We start from the raw sequence: 14,507 nt of genomic DNA, 5'->3' as shown, positions 1-14,507 counted from the left end.
TCCCTTTTCCCACTGTTCAGTCGCTGAATAAGGTTGAAGTGTAAATAGGGCACTTATATGTTCTGACCAGTGTGTGAGTAGTGTCCTTCTCATGCTTGCCACTGTGGCTGGTTTGTTTGGTATTATGAATAGGGCCCATTTCAATAAAGAGGAAGAAATCAGTCTCAATTTCGTTGATAGGACAGAATGATCATCATTACTATGAACCTTGTGCTGCTTAGACTTCTCAATTTTAGTATGAATTCTGACTCTTCCACAGCTCAGTGCTCTATTTTCCATATAGACAAGAGCTCTAGAACTGTTAACTTGAAACATTCTAGATCGCTATGTACAGGCCAGCAGAGGTTCTCGTCTGTTGACTTGGATAGACTCCTCCAGAATGTAACATTTCTAGGGGGATTGTGAATAGGTTCATGCTGTCTTCTATATTACTGGTTTCCATTCTGGAGCAGAGTAAGTGAGTCTTTAGAAGTCTTTTAAATTGTAAATCTGTATTTATTTTTATTAACATGGTTTCCTGAAATAGTTGCTGTTCACCCAAGAACCTTTGGGGAAAAGAGGGGGAGAGGGTAAATTCTTCTCATCAAAACAATGACAAGAATGGTTTGGCTTTTTTTTTTTTTTTTTAATAAATAATGTTGGGCCCAGATTTGTAGCTGCTGTGAATCAGGGTGGTTCCATTGAATTCACTGGGGCTGTGGTGATGTACAGTAGCTGAGGATATGTATCACTGTTTTAAAAATAAGGACTGAAAGTTGAGAATGTAATGCTGGCTAATAACACGGTAGTTGCAGTATTTGATGTTGTCTGAGTCTTCAGAAAGACACCGAGTGACTGAGTCTCCTCTTGCTCAAACCACCAATTTTATTTAAAAAGAAAATACAATATTAAACTAAATCTCAGCAAATCTAAAATTATGCTGTTTGGCTCAGACAGCAGGTGGGGAGTGAAGGGCGCTGCTAAGCCTCCAGTCTTACAATCAGGGGAGATGTGTTAGTGGGGATGAGGTGATGCCCAGGCTTAGGGCCAAATGGTGCTTGTCTTACCCAGGTTTTCCCATTTACTTCAGGCAAGTAGCCCCATGCTTTCAGTGAGACTTCTTGGATATCTAGGGTAAGCAAGATTTGGCCCATAGTGTGCTCCTGGACTGGGCTGACTTTGGAAAATCGACGTTTGGCTCTAATTGGGCTCTTTAAAATAGTAAACACCATAGGAATGTCACCAGCCTGCAAACCTTCCTCTTGAACTCTGATCTCACTACTATGACTCATGCCTTTATGGCTGCATTACTGCAACAAGCTCTCTACTGACTAACTGAAAAGCAGTTCTGTTGCCTGCAGCTGCTGCAGACCTTGGTAGCAAGACTGCTTTCTAGGGTGGTGAAAGGAATTCTGCTTGCCTGCTTTCTCCATGCTCAGCTGTGCCTTTTGGGGCCATGGATTGTGTTTGGAACATTCTTGGAACCCAAGGACCTTGCTCAGGCTTTGACACTTCTAAGATTTCATGGTGACTTGTGATGGCTGAGAGTTTGGGCTGGGCCCAGGAGGGCCTCTGCAACCCTCTCTCTGTGGAATGCTCCTCAGGTTTATGTTGAGAAATGATACTGCTGGAGCAGTGAAAACAAGCCACAAAGCTTTATTTCTTTCCATTTGAAAAAAGTATTCTGCATGTCATTTGACTCCATTTTAATTCATCTGATGGACTTATTCTTCAGCCCTTTTAATAGGTGTAAGTTGTATTTTGAAGGCCCTTCCAATTCTACAGCAGTTTGAAATACATATATTTTGTCTGAATCAACTCTGTTACACCAATGTAACTCCTCTGATTTTCAAGGAATTACTCAGGATTTACACCCAGGGTAAGAGAGCAGAATCAGGCTCATTATTTTCTGTGCCTTAGTCCCTTAGAATATAAATACAATACATGAACTAGGGTGCCCTCCATCAAGAAAGGTGTAAGGGGAGGAGATGGAAGAGATTCAGGAGACGTTGTCTATGGTCAGGAAACCAGGACAAAACCCCCATTTTCCACAAAACACACTGGGATTTCCCAGAAAACCAGAGCAAGCCTGGCAACTTAAGTTTTGTCAGCTCCAAGCATTCAGGAGTCAGGCCTCAGGAATTATGAGATGGGATTAAAATTCATGCTTTTTCAAAAAAAATAGATGGCTTTTTATTTGCCTCCTGGTTTTTTTGAGCCTTTTGGGTCATGTTTTAAATCTCCTCTCTGTAACTTTTCCAACAGCCTTAAGGTCAGGAGATGCTTGTTGTTCAATATTCAGACTTTTCAAAAGTACCGTTCTAACTATATGAAAACCTACAGCTTTATGAATAGGCTGCTTTTGTTTGAAAATTAGTGACATCTCATGTACTGTAATAGAACTATGTATAAAGAGTCATAGAATCATAGAATATCAGGGTTGGAAGGGACCCCTGAAGGTCATCTAGTCCAACCCCCCGCTCGAAGCAGGACCAATTCCCAGTTAAATCATCCCAGCCAGGGTTTTGTCAAGCCTGACCTTAAAAACCTCTAAGGAAGGAGATTCTACCACCTCCCTAGGTAACGCATTCCAGTGTTTCACCACCCTCTTAGTGAAAAAGTTTTTCCTAATATCCAATCTAAACCTCCCCCACTGCAACTTGAGACCATTACTCCTCGTTCTGTCATCTGCTACCATTGAGAACAGTCTAGAGCCATCCTCTTTGGAACCCCCTTTCAGGTAGTTGAAAGCAGCTATCAAATCCCCCCTCATTCTTCTCTTCTGCAGGCTAAACAATCCCAGCTCCCTCAGCCTCTCCTCATAAGTCATGTGTTCTAGACCCCTAATCATTTTTGTTGCCCTTCGCTGGACTCTCTCCAATTTATCCACATCCTTCTTGAAGTGTGGGGCCCAAAACTGGACACAGTACTCCAGATGAGGCCTCACCAATGTCGAATAGAGGGGAACGATCACGTCCCTTGATCTGCTCGCTATGCCCCTACTTATACATCCCAAAATGCCATTGGCCTTCTTGGCAACAAGGGCACACTGCTGACTCATATCCAGCTTCTCGTCCACTGTCACCCCTAGGTCCTTTTCCGCAGAACTGCTGCCGAGCCATTCGGTCCCTAGTCTGTAGCGGTGCATTGGATTCTTTCATCCTAAGTGCAGGACCCTGCACTTATCCTTATTGAACCTCATCAGATTTCTTTTGGCCCAATCCTCCAATTTGTCTAGGTCCTTCTGTATCCTATCCCTCCCCTCCAGCGTATCTACCACTCCTCCCAGTTTAGTATCATCCGCAAATTTGCTGAGAGTGCAATCCACACCATCCTCCAGATCTTTTATGAAGATATTGAACAAAACCGGCCCCAGGACCGACCCTTGGGGCACTCCACTTGATACCGGCTGCCAACTAGACATGGAGCCATTGATCACTACCCGTTGAGCCCGACAATCTAGCCAGCTTTCTACCCACCTTATAGTGCATTCATCCAGCCCATACTTCCTTAACTTGCTGACAAGAATACTGTGGGAGACCGTGTCAAAAGCTGCTGTGTAAAGTACAGTGCTCCTGCACATATTATTTCATCTGTAAGGGTGAAAACTGTTTACATGATTCAAGAATTTCTACCCAGTAGCTGTCTACAGTCTTAGAAAATGTACCAGATATTAGCAAGAGGCTGATAGTAAGATGAGGGGAGACTGCATAAGTTAGATCCAGGGGCCAAGACCTAAATAGAAGCTCATTATTTCCTCTTTGTCTAGCCATCCCAACTAGTATGAAGAGACTGCTAGAACTCCTGGGAGACCACTTCTTTTATATCCATCTCTAGATATGCAAGTGATGAAGTGTTCAGAGCTGGAGCCTTCAAATATATTCAAAAGAAAAACATACTCTTTCTCTGTTCCTTTTCCCTTTGGCCAGGTGGGGAGCAATGGGTTTCTGATGCCTTTAATTTCTCCTCCAGTGAATAGCTCCTGACTTTCTCAAGCCAGCAACAGCAGAATGAAACTAACCTGATAGTCAGTTTCACCTTGGCCTGCAAGATTCTGAACAGCAGTGTGTTTATTCTTTGCTCCTGAAAATATTCATGAGCACAGCAGAGGGCACTGTGGCTGTCTCCAGACTTAGGCAGTCAGCAGTACTTTGCAAAAAGAAAAGGAGTACTTGTGGCACCTTAGAGACTAACCAATTTATTTGAGCATGAGCTTTCGTGAGCTACAGCTCACTTCATTGGATGCATACCGTGGAAACTGCAGCAGACTTTATATATACACAGAGAATGCATCCGATGAAGTGAGCTGTAGCTCACGAAAGCTCATGCTCAAATAAATTGGTTAGTCTCTAAGGTGCCACAAGTACTCCTTTTCTTTTTGCGAATACAGACTAACACGGCTGTTACTCTGAAAGCAGTACTTTGGTTACACTTGGTCCACATTCAAAAAGGTATATTCGCAAGATCTGGAAGCTTTTTATATTTTTTTTTATCAAAGCTCTGATTCTGCAGGAGAGCGCCAAGTAGTATTCTTAAACTACTATAATTAAACCACTATTTTTTCTTGTGGATAAAGACTTATTTACATGCAGAGTTGTATCAGTTTAATTTGAGGTGTGATTTTTTAAACCAATTTAGTTAAATCAATGCAAAAAAAAGGGTATGTTCAGATTCTATTAGTTTAAACCAGGCTTACTTCAGTTCAAGTTAGTTTTAAGCAAAACCAAAAACAAGCTACCCTTAAACTGAAATAAGAGTGTCCACTCAAGGGTTTGAGCTGATTTAATTAAACTAAAACAAGGTTGTATGTAAATGAGGCCTAAAGTTTCATTTTCTTGTCCACCGTGTAGTAACTTATATGTAGATCTCCTTAGGTTTCACTCATAAGAGTTGTCCCAAATCAGTTCAATAAATGAACAGATCTCCTGTAGTCACACAACAAAAGGTATTTGTGGGTACTGTTGAGAAAACAAAACAAGTGTTTCAAATCAGACACTGGCTGGAGTAACAAGAGCTGCCTTAATTTAGTAGGTGTTCATGTGTAGCACATTCTCCAGTTGAGCTCTGAGACAATGCAGCATACCCTATTTTCTATGGTGGCATCTTGCAAAACATCAGTGCTATGAAAGAGCCAAACTCATGAGCTTTTTGGGAATTTTAAAAGTCTCTAGAAGGGGTTTGTTTGTTTAGGTTCTTGTAAAAACGTGCACCGTTAAATACACTTGTAAAGCCACAGCTTCAAGAGGTCCTAGAAGCAAAGCTATTTCTCAAGCATTGTGAGGCCTAGCATTTATCCATTTTGTTGCAGAAAATAGGTCTAATGATTTTAATAAAATAACTACTAGTTATTCCATTGTACCTTTGTTTGGTCCCATGCAAAGAAGCAAGAACTATGTTAAAAACCTCTTAGACAACCTCTTGAGACCAGCAAAAGTCAGTTAATTCCTTCCCCAAATACATTTTATTGGTATGAATAAGTGTGCAGGAGGCTCATAATAAAACTGTGATTTGTACAAAATGGAAAATAGTACGTATATGAGAGGATTTTGTCCTCTGCAACGTTGAACTTAATAAACTCTTATGCCAACAGTATTTGTATTTTTACATCCTATCTCTATCTTACCTATTCCCACTGCCCTTCACCCTGCCTCTTTTGGAGGAAAAAAGCAAACCTTCCCACCAAAAATCCTGGTTCTTCTATTAAGATGTATTTGGCCTTGCTGGGTACTACCTAGGATTGAGGGATGGTTCCTTCACTAGGTCATTTATGAAATTCACCGGAGGTCTCTAGGCATCATAAAATAAAGCTATCAGTTTCCGTTTTCATTCTTGCTCAGGTTTTTTCTCCAGGAGCATTTGATTTCCATTGTCATAGTGCAGGTAGAAGGCCTTTATCTAGTTTGTAAGACCTGCTTTCTGTGCTTCAGAAAAGGGACAGTCTCAAACAGTTCCAGATTGTCTAGGGAAGCCCTTCAAAGGCAAAGATATGCAACAGATATCTTTATGACATAATGCCTTACTAGTACAGTCCAGCTCTTGGGCTAGTCAATTAGCAATGGTCCCAGTGTGCCACCTGCGTACCATATTTCATACATGTTGATTCAGATTCCTTTCTGAATGCAAGGCTGATATAACCCTAGGTATGACTTTGTCCTGAGTTTCTCTGATACCAGCCACAATGGAGATCTTAGATTACTTTTTCTACCTCATTCTAACAGTGATCACTGGTCGTCCATCAAGGAATACCCTTACAGGTTTCTCTGGCCTAAGTCTTACGGAGGACCCAGTTTCGTATATAACTGTGTATGGGAGATATTCCTCCTCTGCAAAAGGCATGAACATTTAAAAAAAAAAAAAAGAAAAGGAAAAATGTGTTACTTAACACAGACCGCTTTCTAGTAGAGGAGGAGGAGGAGAGTTATATTTAAAACATTTGGGAATACTGTGGAACAATTTCTAAGATGTGTGGTTGCTTAATAAAGATGGTCTCTAGTAAAGGCTTCACTTTGATTTCAGTTCTATGTTTATCCCAATAGGAGGTCTTAGCATTCTGCATGTTATCCTAAAACAATAAATAGATGAGAACTTTAGAATGCATGCTCTTAGAGCCAGGGTCTGGGTCTTCCTGTGTATGGGAAAGTTTATAGCACTTGTGGTGTACGGTTGCTTTCTGAATAATAAATAATTACATCCCACATGAGAAAAAGATGAATTAAAGAGATCGTAAATGTATGCTGTTAATGGCACCCCTAACAGTCTTTTTTTCCAATCTCTTAGTATTACAGGAAACACCTATGATTATTACAATTGAAAGAGATTAGTCTCTAGTTCTTATTTGTTTGCTTTATATACATTTGACAGCACTCTGTGACTAATCATGAACACTGTTTCCTTTGTATAGTCAGTCATTTTCCCCTTCTTCTGAGAGTCTTACAGGTAGTGAAAGGGGAGCGAGAAATCATTTATTTTTAAAGGAAACTGATTGTAAAACCACTAATATAGGCAGTGGGACTCAGGGACATGTGTGTAATATCATGTTAACTCTGAGAGCTCCAGCTAGGAGTGCCCCTTCAAAAAGCACTTCGATGTTGGAATGAAGACCATAAAAGTACCTAAGAAAGGGGAACCTGTGCAGATGATTAACTATCCCAAATACTGATCAAGGGTTAACCTTTTAGCTGGATGTGCTTCACTGCACCTGTGTGCTGATGTCATCCTTCGACATCAAATGAATGTTCAGGCTTGCCTGATGCAGTTGCTTTCTGCAGGAGCATGCTGCCTGAATGTACTGGGAAAATTTAGCAGCAGTTAATGCAGTTAACATAAGGCAATATTCTGAGGTGTGGTAAAAGCACTCTTCCAGGCAGCTTGAGGGAGGAGCTATTCAATGCCACTCATTCTCAGTGAAGTTCCTGTGGGCCTTGCTACAGTGTGATTTGACTTCAGGTTTTGTCATCATTGTCATTTGTAGTTGAGAGAATTTCACTCTGAGGCTTTAATAACCTGTCATGTACCCTTGATCATTTTGATTATTATTTGAGTGCCATTGGGGTACAAGAGAGTCTGTTTGGTATTTCTGACTGGTATTTGAAGACTTCTGTTTGATTCAGTTGTTTTTCGATTGTCAGGGTATCGGGCTGAATGTTCTAGCCATAGGCATTACCAAACTCAGTGGCTGGTTATGGGAAAATAGTTCTCTGATGGCCATTGGCCAGTCTGGAAAGTATAGTACTGATTGTAGGGATAAGTGCTAGCATCACTTCATTTCAAACTGTGATTTGGAGGTTCCTTTAAAACTACCTAGATTCATCTTGTCTTACAAAGACAAGAGAAGTTTTTAATTGCTTTGGAGAAAATTAAGTGGGGGGAAATCTATTGCAGTTGAGGAAACCTAAGCTAAGGCAAGAACTGAGTTATGCTGCCATAGACTTCACTGCAGGATAATTTAGGCTTAATCTAAAACTATCGGTGTTTTAAATTTAATCTACCAAAATCAGATTATTTAGCTAGATATTCTTACTAAACAATAAGTAGTGCTAAGTTTTAGTACAGTAGTAGGAAAAAACAAAGACAAATATGTCACTACAAGGGGAAAATTGCAGACTATCTTTCTCCGTTGAAGAATAGCCCTTTACTTGTAGAGGGGGTGCTTTGCAAACAGGTGTTTTCTCTGAACAGAGATGCTTTGGTGTTGGCAGTTTTATCTGCATGAGCTTCAATTTGACTTCTGTGTTGTCTATGCACATGTCCGCAATATGTCTCTTGCTGATAGCAGTAAACATGTATACTTTTTATGTAGTATCTTCCATTCAGGGATCAGAAAGCATTTTACAGACAGAATATACTTCATAAAACTCTTTCTCACCTACTTTTTTTCATGATCCATGTCAAACTTAACTTCTCAGAGAAGTAAGAAGTAAGAAGTAAGCGAGAAGTAAATACACAATGGAAGACCTTTTAATGACCAACAGAAATGGGGAAAGGAGCTGATACCTTTTTTGCTGCTTCATGATGTAAAAAGAAATGGACTTTCCCCCTCCAGTTTTAGAAATATCAAATCTTGTTTTACCTGTTTTTGTTGGAGAATTGCAGTAGGAGTTTTCTCTTCCCTCAATTTATGTGGCAAAAGTGTTGAATCTTTCATAATTAACTATTCTCCTGAGTGGATATTAAGAATTGAGAGTTAAATAGGTGATAATGTAAACAAAAATCAAAGGATTTTTTTAAAATAGGCTGACTAAAATCCTTTCCTCTTTTTGCTTCCTTAGGTTTCAGTCTCTTGTGATGTCATAATCCTACTAGTTCTCCAGGCTGCCGAGACTCTTCACCCAGAAGCAGGTAAGACAAGTCACAATGGGCCAGGCTCCTCAGCTGGTGTCAGCATAACTCCAGTGTAGTCAATGGAACTATCCCAATTTGCCTCAGCTGAGAGTCTGTCTCATTATTCCTACTGTGTGTGGTTTAAAAAAACAAACAAAAACTATTTCCAGGCCTTCTTTATTCATAATCAGGAAACAAAAATAACACAAATCCAAATATTGAAGCCCAACTTTAAGGTAATTAGATGGCAGCAGGGTAATGTATGTTAATGTGTCACAATCCTCTTTTCTGATACATGATGCAAGTATGTTATTTAGAGACACAAAAATTCATTGCTTCCTTCCATTTTTGTGGTCATTCAGATTTTTCATCAACTTTACCTATTCATAGAATTACTTGGAGTTTCTGCAATGCTAACCTCATTTGTTTTGGTTTTTCTTCCTGCCTCAAAGAAAAATATGAAAATGTGGCGTGTGGGTTTTGTTGATTTGTTTACTTTTGGTTTGGTGTCTTGGTTTTGAATGTTGAGCTTTTGTTTTTAGCTGGCACGTGTGTGTACTGTTTTGATTTTAGCATCTGGCATGTCCCATGGAATTTGTGAATACAAGGTGACTTTAGGAGCAATGACCATTTCCTTTGATTTAATTTTGTCCCACTAGGGGACAAATCTACAATGAAGAAGATTGATTTGGTGCTCTGAGTTGGTGGCAAAATGTTTGATTTATCATATTTTAGATTTTGAGTGAGGCAAACTGAGATACTTAACAATGAGACACTGTATGCTAGCACAACTGAGTTCAATCTAAAACCAACTCTTATAAGCCCTCTGCTTTTAAGTATGGGCAGATTCATTTAATCTGGGACAAGTGGAAAAAGCAAAGGACCATAGGGTGTAAAGATGTTTGATAGATGTTCGTTCAGCTCTTTCCCTGATCCCCAAAAGGGTTAATAATTAACACCAGGAAAAAATGTTGGAAATCCTGCAATGACGTTGTATTAAGGAACAAATTTGTAAGGATGGAGGCTGCCTTCAGGATCATCCTTACTTTACGATTCCTAATGTAGCTGAGTGAAAATAAATCCTTTAAGTCTCACCACACAAAGGATTCCAAACTGAGAATAAAATATAGTCTGAGAAAAATGGATTCAAACAAGTTGCTTAGGGTCCACCTACTTAAGACTGCCTGTCTCCCTGTACCATACTGCTGCAGTCAGCAGAGGTGCTCATGTTGGAGGCCCCATGATTTAATGGAAAAGAGGTCAGTGATAGAACACACTCTGTAAGGAGCCCTGAATTGTGGAAAAGGCTTATGCTTTGGTCCTGAGCAGTATGGGACTGGTGATCTCCAGAGCATTTTGTAAGGTCTATAATTTTCCCCTGGGTGTTTTGAAGATGGTGGATCATGTTGGGAGTGATTATTTATGGAGGATGGGCATTTGGGTGAGTGAAAGACCTACTGTTTGGGTTGTGTCGGGGTAGGGATTTGTTGGAGTTTTTCTTTTTTTGCTGCTGTTTTTTGTTTATTAGGTGATATTGTTGTTTTAATAATGTCAGAGGCACCCAGAGTAACAAATTGTATGAGAGAGGGAATCATTGTGTATCATTATATACTGAAATATTTAAAAATAAAATAAAATGTTACCAAAATATGTTGAATACTTCAAGGCTCCACAGACTGTGTCTCTGTATAATTACTTGAAATATTTAGACTTAAAAAGAACATATACAGTAACTCCTCACTTAAAGTCATCCTGGTTAACCTTGTTTCATTGTTCTGTTCCTGTTCTATTTATAAGAGAATAATGCTCGTTTAAAGTTGTGCAATGCTCCCTTTATAACATCATTTGGCAGCCGCCTGCTTTGTCCACTGCTTGCAGGAAGAGCAGCCAATTGGAGCTAGCTGGTGGGGGCTTGGAATCAGGGTGGATGGCAGCCCCCCATCAGCTCCTATGTTCCCTGTGCGGCAGCTGCCCAGCAGGCTATCAATTGCTGGAAGTTCAGCTGTCCCTCCCCCCACTGCCCCGAGCTGCTCTGCCCTCTGCCTTGGAGCTGCTCCCAGGAGCCTCCTGCTTGCTGTGCAAGGGGTGGGGGGTGGGGAAGAAGGGTGCTGATGTCAGGGTGTCTCCCCCTCCCCCCGCTCCTGTACCTCCTCTCCACAGGGGGGGATGACACACGACAGGGCTCAGGATGGAGGGAGCTTGCTGGCAGCAGCTGCTGTCTCAACTTGCTGATCTACTTAAAAAGCAGTGTACTTAGAGTGGGGTCAGCGTACTTAAAGGGGCAATACGTGTCTCTCTCTCACACACGTGGTGTGGGTCTCTGTCACTCTCTGCCATGCTGTCTCCCCTCCCTCCATTCGTGCTGCCTTATAGAGTGTGAGGCTACATTAACAACAATGGGTTAACCCTTGAGGGGTCAGCCGAGCGTTAGTTCATCATTTAGCAGTAAGGTATTCCCTGGGAAATATCCTACCTTCTTCCACCCTCTGACTTCACAACCTCAACCAAGCTTCACAATCATCTTTGCTATGTATAGTATTCAATTGTTTGTTTAAAACTTCTACTGATAGATAGGTAGATAATAGTCTTTTGTCTGACAAAAAAGATTTCCCTGGAACCTAACCCCCCTATTTACAGTAATTCGTACGGGGAAATTGGATTTGATTAACATCGTTTCGCTTAAAGTAGCATTTTTCCAGAAACATAACTGTAATGTTAAGCGAGGAGTTACTGTATGTATGAAAATGCAACTATTCTAAGAGGATTTTGTTAAGAGATTCACTCCTATGTTATGCCAAGATCTGCAGCTGGATCACGAGTCCTTTGTTCTCTGAAGAAAGAAGCAATTCTTGATTTAATCCTAAGTGGCACACAGAATCTAGTCCAAGAGGTGAATATAGCTGAACAGCTTGGTAATAGCAACCATAATGTAATTAAATTTAACATCCTTGTAGGGGAGAAAAGACCAAAGAAACCCTCCTCAGTAGCATTTAACTTAAAAATAGAGAACTACACAAAAATGAGGCGGCTAAGAGGCAGTTAGAGAAAATAAAAGCTGGAAGTAAAATCCTACTGAGGAAAATAGAAAGTCAGTGTAAGACCAATACATGTTTCTACTTAAGTGTGTAAATTTAGATTTAGGAATCTAGCATTAGGCAACCAGGTTTGGAAGTTTTGATCTAGGGTTATGCATTTATTTTGTGGGATCTTTTGCACATTGAGTAACTGAAACATAGAATCACAGAAATGTAGGGCTGGAAGTGACCTTTAGAGGTCATCTAGTCCAGCCCCTCTTGCTAGATCATCCCTGACAAGTGTTTGTCCAATTTCCTTCTTAAAAGCCTCCAATCACGGGGAAGCCACAACTTCCCTTAAAACCCTATTCCAATAGGAAGTATCCTTACAGTTATAAAGTTTTCCCTAATATCTAACCTAAATCTTGCTTGCTGCAGATTAATCCCATTAGTTGTCCTACCTTCAGTAGACACGAAGAATAAATCATCATAGGTTTTTGTTTTGTTTTTTTAACAGCCCTTAACATCCCTTATCAGGTCCCCCTCAGTCTTCTTTTCTCAAGACTAAATGTGTCCAATTTTTTTAACCTTTCCTCATAGGTCAGGTTTTCTAAACTCTTTATCACTTTTGTTGCTCTTCTCTGGACTCTCTCTCCAATTTATCTGCATCTTCCTAAAGTATGGTGCCCAGATTTGGACACCGTACTCCAGTTGAGGCTTTGCCAGGGCCAAGTAGAGCAAGACAGTTACCTCCCGTGTCTTACATACGATACTCCTGTTAATGCATCCCAGAATATTAGCTTTTTTTGCAACTGCATCACGTTGTTGACTTGTATTGAATTTGTGATCCAGATCTTTTCCAGCAGTACTATCACCACTTGTGCACCTACCTTTTAGTAATTTCATCTAGACCATATTTCCCTAGTTTGCTTATGAGAAAGTCATGTGGGATTGCATCAAAAGCCTGACTAAAATTAAGATCTACCCTGTCTACTGCTTCTCTCCTATCCACTAGGCCAGTAACCCTATCAAAGAAGGAAATTAGGTTGATTTGGCATGGTTTGTTCGTAATAAATCCATGTTGGCTATTTCTTATGAGCCTATTAGCCTAGAGGATACAAATTGATTGTTTAATAACTTCTTCCAGTATCTTTCTGGATATCGAAGTTAGGCTGACAGGTCTATAATTCCCCAGATCCTCTTTGTTCCCCTTTTTAAAGATAGATGCTATGTTCGCCTTTCCCCGGTCTTCTGGGACTTGATCTGTCCTCCAAGATTTCTCGAAGATGATTGCTTCAGTTAGGTCTTGAAGTACTGTAGGATTAATTTAATCAGACCCTGTCGAAACATCTGCAATTAAGCTTCATCCCTTTCCTTTGGCTTTCTCTGCAGTAGGGAATAGCTTCTGTGTGAGTTTTTAAAAAATCAAGAAACTTGGAAAATAACATTTGACATGCACACTATGAAACCTTACTACATGTTATGGTGCATATTTGTGTTTGGCCCCCTGAATTTGATCGCATGCAATGTGTTCATCTTGGCAGACAGCTCCTTGGTGTTGCTGAGCTCTGTGTCTTCCCTATGAGTAGAACTTCATGATGATAGAACGCCATGGAAATCTAGGGTGATATGATCAAAATCTATAAAACCATAAATGTGTGGAAAAAATGAATAGAGAAGCGTTTATTACCTTTTTTGACCATAAAAAACCTGGGGTCACCTGATGATATTAGGTTTAATACATACAAGAGGAAGTACTTTTTCTTCTTTGAGTGATGGTCCCTATTGTATTCCACTGAGGGATTACGCATGTGCACCACGTGTCTGTAGCTGAAGAATTTGAAAGTAGTAGTGTCTGTTGGTGCACTCAAGAATTTGAGGTGATAAAGGGCTGGGCAGCCCAACCGTGTCTCCAGGTCCTTCTCACCGCCATCTGGTCCCAGTAAGAACTATGTCCTCTTGTTTGTGACGCTTCTTTAAAAGAGTATAGTGTGTATAGTTTTGGGGTTTTTTTGGTTGTATTTAGCTGCTTTTACATAGTTTTTAGAACTGGCGTGTTCATCGGAAATGCAAGGAATCCTATCAAGCAGTAGGAAAGAGTCCACTATGCGTTCCTACTGAGTTAAGTGGAGCCACTTTTCCTCCTGGGCCCAGCAGACAGGGTTTTCCCCAGAGGACCCTTCCTCCCCAGCCTTGCAACTCTGACTCTCTGGCTAGGATGCAGCCAGAGTTTTTACAGAGGGCTTCCATAACCCGAACTCTTTGCAGAGAAGGGAAGTCCCTACCCTGTCTCTGAGTGATTGGCTAGGCAAACTGTCAATCAACTTCCTTTACTCCTGGGTTTTATAAAGACTTCACGCGTCACACACTATTATTATTTTTTCAGTGAGTATGATTCTGCGACAGCAGGAGAGAAAGATAAAATATACTGTTGCCAAAGATCTTCTAATTTCTCTCTCTCTCTCTCTCTCTGTGTCTATAGATAGATCTCTTAAAGGGCTCAGATAGGTCTAAATTTTCAAAAGAGGGGTCAATATTTTGGGTGCCTAACATTCAACTCCTTTTCTCCTGAAGTTAGGTACCCAGGTTTAGAGATTGCACTGAGAATTTGGGCCTACATGATTTGTACAAGGTCACACATTGAATCAGAGGCTGAGCTCAGATCTGAACCCAGGTCTTCTAACATTCATCATC

At 40.6% G+C, this 14,507-nt stretch overlaps 1 protein-coding gene across 6 annotated transcripts in view; it reads left to right on the top strand.

The window, feature by feature from the left end:
• Window positions 1–14,507, top strand: part of BBX (BBX high mobility group box domain containing) — a 190,010-nt gene that overhangs the window by 73,964 nt on the left and 101,539 nt on the right. For all 6 annotated transcript variants that reach the window (XM_048870868.2, XM_048870888.2, XM_048870877.2 and 3 more), the window contains one exon: window positions 8,748–8,817. The gene's annotated coding sequence lies outside the window, so the exon portion shown is untranslated. The remainder of the gene's footprint in view (window positions 1–8,747; window positions 8,818–14,507) is intronic.

This window comes from Caretta caretta, chromosome 1 (genome assembly GCF_965140235.1).
Source record: "Caretta caretta isolate rCarCar2 chromosome 1, rCarCar1.hap1, whole genome shotgun sequence".
Lineage (NCBI taxonomy): Eukaryota > Metazoa > Chordata > Testudines > Cheloniidae > Caretta > Caretta caretta.
This window is presented reverse-complemented; position numbering and strand designations above follow the sequence as displayed.